Below are 9507 nucleotides of genomic sequence, written 5' to 3' on the forward strand. Positions count from 1 at the left end.
ATATACACCGACTTTTGTTATAACTTATTATAAGAATTATTATTATTATTATTAAGTTAATTAATTATCCAACAATACTATTTTTCTATGCAAAACACTGGATTGCATCTATTGGANTTTTATTAATAATTCAAGAATAGTAATTAAATTATAATGAGTTAATGTGAGGGCTACTGTGAAAGGCACGGTTGCTAGGTAGGAAAGTACCCAACACAGGCTATTTAACGTGTTATATTCAAATAATATGGTAAGGTTCGACATAATTCTTATGTTACGTTTTCTTAGACATAAGAAAACGTAACATAACGTTTTCTTATGTCTAAGAAAACGTAACATAAGAATTGTGTCGAAGAAAACGTAACATAACGTTTTGTTATGTTACGTTTTCTTAGACATAAAAAAACGTAACATAGCAAAACGTTATGTTACGTTTGAACATAAGAAAACGTTAATAGATTTCTCATTAATTCATTTAAACTCTCTTCAACAGAACATTGTAATTATTATATTATAATCTAACATTCCTCCACAAACGAATATAATAATTTATATATCATATAAAAATAAAATAATTTTTACTTTATAAGATAAACATGTCAGACTAGTTACTTCTTTATTATTATTATTATTACATTTTTATTTCTCTCGTAAACTATTTAATTGGTAGAAAAATGAAGAGATAAAACGATAGCAAAAACAGAATATAATCGGTAATAAAAGATTTATTTAAAAAATTAAAAAATATATATTACTAAGTTTAGCAATTATTAAACGTTTTTAATGTTGAAAAACTCAACATTTAATACGTAATTAAATAGTTAGACATTAAAAATATAATTTAATTACTTAGCATTTAGTAAATTACTAAATAATTAAATAATAATATATAATGTGTAATTAATAAGAACGTATATTAAATTTTTATTCGATATATATTTTTAATAGTTTCTTTTTATTGTTGTTTTGTAGGACGAGAGATAAAATAAATATACACCGACTTTTGTTATAACTTATTATAAGAATTATTATTATTATTATTAAGTTAATTAATTATCCAACAATACTATTTTTCTATGCAAAACACTGGATTGCATACATTGGATTTCGCAAATTTTAATCGATCTTTGAGCTATTTTTATAAATTTTATAGAATTATAACGGATTTTATTTACTATTTTTTTACATAAAGGGCCTTATAACATAAAGGCCCTTTGTTTTTTTTAAAATAAAATCGTCAACGTATGAGTTATGCCACTGTTCTCGCTGGACACTCTTTAAACGTTAACTAAATTTTTAAAGGCATATAATTTTTGAGGCCCCTCGAGAAGACGAGGCCCCAGTACTCCTATTGGTTAATCCGCCACTGGATAATAATAATATTTAATATTAATAATTCTCTCAAAAATTAACTTACAATTCGAACCACACGGACTTTTTTCTTTTCTTGAAACCGAAATTTTTACAAATAAATAATACTTACTATATATTAATTTATTAATACAAATAAAGATATATAAAAAGAGAGTTAAAGAGAGAGGGAGAGAGAGAGAGAGAGAGAGTTAAGAGCAGATACATAAATAATTGGCAAATCAAACGTCATAACCCAGCTGCTTTTTAAAGCTGTGATCGGATTAAATATTGTAATGTTTGTAACAAAATAGACACCCAATGACAGTAGATGAGAAACAGCTACATAATAGCTACCTGTCACGCTATTCGTACCCCCATAAAGTGTATCAACATAGAGGCGAAACATGTTCCACCGGATCTCGGCCGAATCGTCTGATTAAATCTCATAATGGAGGAAAAAAAAAAAAAAGGAAGAACGATCACTAGAATAAATATACCAAAAAATAATTCGGTTTAGAAATTGATATTTCACGAGAAAAAATCGTTAAAACGCGGAAGAAAAAAAGCCGATTCCCCGTTATAACGAACGATTGCATTTATTGTTTGACTAAAAAAAAAATGGCGAAAATATTATTCGGCCAGCGTGCGATATATTCGAAAAAGATAATCGACGATATTTTTTAAAAAAAATAAATAAAAAATAAAAAATAATGCACGTGGTTTTATCTTTCTGCAGTTGAAACGTGTTTCGTTATTACGGAACCAAAATGGCGGAGGTGATCAAAGCGTTGTGGGACCATTAGTATTCGTTACACAACCTGATACAGGTGCACAGAGGACGAAGAAAAACATAGACAATATCTGGGCGGTGAATATTTGTCTAGGCCGGTGGGGAAATTAGAGGCTAGACTACTAGGTTACAAAATTGTCCGCGGGACTCGACAATATAATAGTGATTTGCCTTTACTAACTGCGCATGCTCGGTAGCTTGCCCTCTAGCGTTAGAAATACACATCGAGTTATATCGTCATCTATTTAAAAAAAAAAAAAAAAAAACTAATCGAATTTTGCCGAAATGTTTTACGAATTCCTCCCCCTTTTTTTTTCTTCGAAAAAATCTGTAAAAATTTAAATTTGCTTATTAAAATTATTTTTATTTTTAAAAGAATCGCCATTTTTTTAAAAAATTATTTACCATTAAATTTAATATATCTTTTCCTACGAATAAAGACATCAGAAGTGTTTAAGATGGGGAAGAAGAGGATAGACAGCAGGAAATAATATTAAAATAAGTAATAATTAGATTAATAAACATTGAAATAAATGGGGGAAAAAATGTATTAAAATGTTATCACTTTGTTTATTAATTCGAATCGCTCAATAACTAATGAATATTGAAGAAAAAATTCCCCATATAATTCATTTTAAACTATAACAAATATTGATATATCAATTAAAATACTCGAGCGCTATAAACACTGTTTATTTGACGACCGTCCTGACATTAAATTCCCAGACAACCGTTGTCAATGTCATGTACAGACCGAGTTATGACATCACACATTTGTCTCGGATGTTCGCGGCCATTCTCTATGCATAAAACACAAGACTACCGGGCCGTGGTATGGCGCCTATTTATTTTTTTATTTTTTTAACATAATTTTCCGCATTTCTAGCATAAAAATAAAGTAATTAATTCCTAAACAAGAATTATTTTTCGTTGGTTTTTTTTAAAAATATATATATTGTATAATCTACGAAATTTGCGAGATAATAACGAAAAATAATTAGTTAAAAGTGCGGAGCGAGGGAATCCGTTTGCAGAAATTGGCACAGCACGCCCGCAACTGTCACGTCAGGTGTGGACACGTTGTTTGATCAGGCTGGAAATCGCTGACAGGATCTTATTTCATGGCAAGGCCTCCCGACCGCGGGCAACAGTGTGGTTCGGTAATTGTTGCCATAGCGCAGAAAGATATATCACCCGCACAACTATCGGCCTGCATATATCAATCGGTTAGTTAGACGTTTGGGAAAGGGCCAATGTATATATGTATGTATATATATATATATATATATTTATATGTAGAGAGAGAGAGAACGGAGACTTAGGAGATAGAAAGAGGAGAAGAAAGAAGGGAAGAAAAGGCTATTGGAAAATAATGTGCAAAGCGCAGAACCAAAGTTACATACAATAGGATTAGCGGCTAAGAATGCGTGCTTCTCCTAATCTGTCGTTACTGTGCGCACAACAAGCAGAACCATCTCGAACGGCGGGGGTGCTCACACCCACCTCCAGGGACCGTAAATTGCAGAGTCTCCCCTCTGGAGGGCTGACAGCCGCTCCATCTCGCTAGGCCTAATACTGATGCCGACCGTTAAGTGGTGGCCGGAGGAGCTACAGGAGGTAGCAGGGAAGATGTCGGTGGGACATCAGCATTGGAGTGTCGGCGGTTCCTTTTTCGTCAGGTGGGAGAAATATATTTGGCGGCATTGTGCGGCTGAATGGCCGTGACAGCTGCCACGCTAAAAGGCTGACAAATGTGACTCGAGAAGTCGTGCGGGGCACCGCCAAGCAGGCGTGAAATAGCTGGCTGGCCCACCCAGGCACTTGCCGGCCGGCCAAGGCGATAAAGACCCAACAATGCTCGGATACGCTCGTAAAGGGTGGAAAGTGATTAAGCGTCTACTTTTCACCATTTACCTGTGAACGTTCCCCCCCCCCTTAATAAGCTGGCAAACTACACCCTCGGTACGTCGTCGTTGACGGGTTCTAATGACGTCCAACGGAACAATTGAATGGCTAATTTCTCTAATGAATCTTGACTCGAGTTCTAGGATCGGCTCGGAAACTCCACTCTTTTAAATCTAAAGTCCATTATTTTCATTAACTTGTAAATAAACAAACGTCTCAAAGTCAAATATTCTTTCTTCGTTTACTAACTGTCACCCGAGTAGGCTTGACAACAATAGGATTTCTCGAACGTGTACGTCGCACGTCAAAGAAACTCGAGATGCATTCCTTTAAATGAACCTTTTAAATATCGTATAACCGCTATTCATTTAACCACTGTCGTATCTTTTGTAATTCTAGTTTATCTGTTTATTTGTTCCCTCCTCGTTCGCGTTTCGTCATCTCATATTAAGCTGGATGGTCGTAACTTACAGAGGATGACGAAGTGTTGGATGTTTTACAGCGATTTTTATATCCACTTAACTTTCTTCATGTGACGTTTGCATTAAAAAAAAAAGGAAGAAAAATAAAGATTTCATTTAATCTCTGACTTTTTATTTATCTTACGACGATTATTAGAAACATTTTCTGACATTTTGGGTCATTTTTATACCCATTTTGTACAGTATAATTCCACTAAATTTAAAAAATAATAATAATTTCCATTCATTTTAATATAGAATATTTTTATGGCATATTTACTTTTNTTTATTAATATTTTAAAGAATCTTTTATAATATCACAATTATGGTATACACAGTGGCCGGCTGAGCTGTAGAGTTATAAAACCAGAAAATTACTAATCCCAAATTCGTTTTCATTGCTCATTAGATTATCTAAAATAACCTTTTGGATAATAGAATATTCTTATGGCATATTTACTTTTTTATTTATTTAGTACTCTAGTAATTATTTAATAAATCTGTGTCATTAATCATTTTTTTAATATTAAAAAAAAAAAAAAAACATACTTTGCAAATACAGTCCTTAGATAAAAAGATAGCGCATCCGACCGCCATTTTTAGTCCTAATCTTACTCTTTCGCTCATTATATATTTTTTGTTGTGTCGTTATACCTTTATAGAATGCTCAGCTTTTATGTGAAATCGAATAAAATACATAAATAAAATAGACATTATAAAACAGGAACTATGAATGTTATGCAGTGGAAAGGATTAAATATGGCGGCGACGTAATTGAATACGCCGCGCTATACATGTAGAAATTCTATTTGCTAGCGGATATGAGCGCCATCTGGAGACATTCATTAAAATTATTCCTATCGAAATTATCATTAATTCCTGGACTAAATACAAAATTCTAAAACAGTTTTATAAACATTATTTAAAATATAATGTATATATCTTTTTAATTTTATCGTAAAATTATATTATTTCCCGTTTAATTAAATAAAATTTCATTTTGAATCCTGAAGTACTGTATTCAACATATATAGAGAGACTGATAAGAGATGGGGCAGGATCAGTCGTAAAATATATGCCCCATGCTTCTCTGAAAGCCTAATGCTCTGAATGACCGGTGGGCCATTAAAAAATTTTTTCGTGGACGATCTGCCGGTTTCTCGACACTCTGCCGCGTTCATTGTAGATCATACAGAACCCACGATGACATGAAAAAAGACCCTCTTAGGGTCGACAGTAGAGGGTAAGAAATGGAAAAAGCCATAAAAATAAATGACTAAACTCAATAAAACATATTTTCTTATTGTCTTTATAAATAAATAACTTTATATCTCTATTCGTATTATGATTTTACACAATGGATTAAATTTTGGAGCCTTGTGTTTCTAAACCATGATCAACTAACTGCTAACAAGTCTTGTTTCTGAATCCTTTTTACACAAACTTTCCACCTTATAGAAACCAAGGCCATTTTCTATTCATATCCTACAATGGAGAGGTACGAAGTCCGACATATCCGACAAAGATTTCTAACCCGGAACTCAGCAGCAGACTGATGCCTTTACTACCCCGAATGATCGGTAATACTCGATAATAAAGGCAACAAGGTAATAAATACTAACAAACACCAGCTGTGTTAGTGTTTAAGTATCACCGGCTGTCAAATTGATTACAGATGTTTAATTAAGGGTGCCAGATAGGGTCTAAATGTACTGTACTGTACACCATGGTTTACTTGTTTTATAAGTATTTCTTTCAATTTATTAATATTTTAAAGAATCTTTTATAATATCACAATTATGGTATACACAGTGGCCGGCTGCGCTGTAGAGTTATAAAACCAGAAAATTACTAATCCCAAATTCGTTTTCATTGCTCATTAGATTATCTAAAATAACCTTTTGGATAATACGACAATCCCGGATAACCGAAAAACTGAACAGATCAATGTAAATAGAAAAGTTAATCAAATTTCGATTATTTTTCTTAAGCATCTTATTTCACAATAACCAAATTTTCTACTTCTAAAAATGGCGGACTTCGTATAGAAGAAATCAAAATGGCGGACTCGTTTACTGCCGCCATTTTGATTTCTTCTATAACAATCACATCACTATGAAACATTGGAAATTAAGTGTCATATTATCAAAATGACTGTAATTTAATTTTATTTAATAATAAATTATAAGATACAATAAATATTAATTGCACAAGAGTGAGTAATTTGATACAGCACATTATTTTTCGCAGGGGCGGCTGTTGAGTAGTTAAAACTAAGAATTTTAGTGGCCGGAGCCATTATTGGGAGTGACAAATGTTTGAATTTTTGCTCACAAAATGTTTCTTAAAAGTGACCGTTAGTGGAGGTTCGACTGTAGTCAATAGCAAGCACTCGTGTTTTTGCGGCAGGGTTTTTGTTCTATCCACGTCGTTGCTGCAATGCCACTTTTACTGTTTTCAAGCTTTTTTTTTTTTTAATAATTTTTCTACGGTTTTATGAATCAACAGCATGCCCGATAATTACTACGACTGTAGAAAACTTCTTTAAACTTTAGTCTGAATCTGTGAAGAGACATGAGATATATAGCATAAATCAGGTCCTCCTCTGAGCCGCCGTTGAAATACTTTGTTTCTTTACCTGTCATATTTATCTGATTCTCGATTTTCTCTCGAGATGAGGTAAGGATTAAGAAACGAAATTTGGTACGGTACCTTGTGTGTAATGGGCATCGATGCTATTAAATTTTGGGGGGTTAAAGGTTGAGATGAAGTAGGATCGGATTTAAAATTCCACTTATGAACATTTACCTTTTCCTTAAACTTTGCTGAATAGATGAGGTTTTTTTTTAGCTTATTCACTGTGCAATCAGAGAAAATGACCACTCTGTATATTATATTTATATATGTTACTGTTAAAGCTCGAAAGTCGTTAATGTGTACATTACCTAGCTAATCTGCAAATTAACTAGGGTGATCCGTTAAAGTTGTTAAAATTGTTCTATTTCTCAAATTACCTAGGTATGTGCAGAGTATCTAGTAGGGTTTCTTTCCCGGGATCCTCGCCGTTTATTCCCTACGAGAAAAATCCCGGGAAATCTCGCATTTCAATAATAATTTATCATGTCAGGTTTTCTTTCTATTATTTATTAAACGAAAAGTTGCATCTTGAAGACTCACCTAAGAGAGAAATTTTGAGGTTTTTTGCTGCATATTATCTATATATATAAAAATGAATGTATGTGTGTGTGTGTGCTGTCTGTCCTTCATGCATTACCACACCGTTTATCCGATTGCCGTGAAACTTTGGGAGGTTGTTTAATATACTCCGGCGAAGGTTTGTGGCATAGTACGATTGCCATAAAACTTCGGAAGTTTTTTAATACACTCCCGCGAAGGTTTTTGGCATAGTACATTTATCCTACAATAGATGGCGCGCGTTTACACGAGCATTCGAGCACATTGTGTTCGATCGATTTCAAATTGTGAAGACCATTTCCCCCTTCAAAAAATATTTCTATATATGCATTTGTGAACTGTTATTTACGATATTCGTAATAATGTTTGTTTAATCACTTTATTTCAACTTTTTTTTGCTAATTACGTATTCGCTCGAACTTTGTTAAAACTTTAACTGTATACCGAACAACAACCGAAGTTGTAGAAGGAAATTCGCCTATTTTACCGATCTAGGGATCCCCTTTTCCAAATTTTAATATCATCTAATAATTTAAAAAGACAAATTACAATAAAACGGTTTATTATCCAACTATTAGAAATTTCACAACATGCCAAGGAAGAGAGGAAGGAGCAATTAAATAATCAAAATTATAAATGTGAGGACCCAACCGATGTCCGAATCATGTAAATCGCGATATTCCTATAATTAAATAATAACGATAGATTAAATATGAGAGGGAGAGGAAAATCCCATAATTTAAACAATGCGGCACAAAATGTAGACAACGAATCTCGGATGACTCAAACACGTGTTAAACTAACTGTCAATGTCAGAATGAAAAGTTATAAGTCAGAGTCAAGTGGTCATATGTAGGTAGAACTTTGACCCCAGCGCTCATAAACAGTCAATCTAGGGAAACAATTTCGGAAAAGAGGAAAAGATTTAAGAGAGATAAATCATTGCATATGATCGTTCGAGTACCCAGATGACAGAAATCGTGAGTTACGGAGCTAAATTATGAGCGCGAGTCTTGCAATTTTGTCAACAATCCCCAAGAACAATCGACAGAAAGGCGTCGAACGGACACCTGAAATAGGACCTTTCCCGTGACCCGAGTCGGTCTCGGTTTTCCCCAAAACAAAAGAGAGACCAATCGGGAAGCGAGGAAGGGGACGAGGGGCCAATCAGAAGTTCGAATAGTGGGAGGAAAAACTATAAAAATCAGAAAATCAAGGTCAAGAGGGCTCTCCTCCGTAGTCCACGAAAGGTTGTGATTTAAATTGTGGTGTGTCGTCGCCAAGAACTTTGGACTCCACCGCTTCCTCCTTCCGATCGTCCGCCCCGGGGCCCCGATAGACGCCGAAGTCCTTGCCTCTCCGCATCTTCCACGAGAAGAACCCTAGTGAAGGACTGTCGATGTAAGCATAAATGTTAACAAATAAACGGCTTTCTTGTGTAAAACACTTGTCATCATTTGCCTCCTCCGTCACGGCCCACATACATACGACCCTTAGGTTCATCCTGACGCGGGATCAGACTGTTGAGGAGAATCAAAGCCAAAAAGTAATGAAGACAATTAGTCTAAAAAGAATAAATTCGACTTGGATTTAACTCGGGAAAAAGTAAACCTATGAATTATTAATATCTAATAACGTAGCTTATTAGATACTAGCTGTTACCTGCAGCTTTGCCCGCGAGGATTTTGTAAGCAACCCCCATTTACATTCAATATTTCAATAACCATAGTAATTATTATATAACACCTACCGCAGAGAATGATGAGAATTGCCGAGAATCAAACGAACTATTTTCAATTTGATCAA

The sequence above is a fragment of the Centruroides sculpturatus genome, unplaced genomic scaffold, assembly GCF_000671375.1.
Source record: "Centruroides sculpturatus isolate CEXI.00-Female unplaced genomic scaffold, Cexi_2.0 scaffold257, whole genome shotgun sequence".
NCBI classification, from domain to species: domain Eukaryota; kingdom Metazoa; phylum Arthropoda; class Arachnida; order Scorpiones; family Buthidae; genus Centruroides; species Centruroides sculpturatus.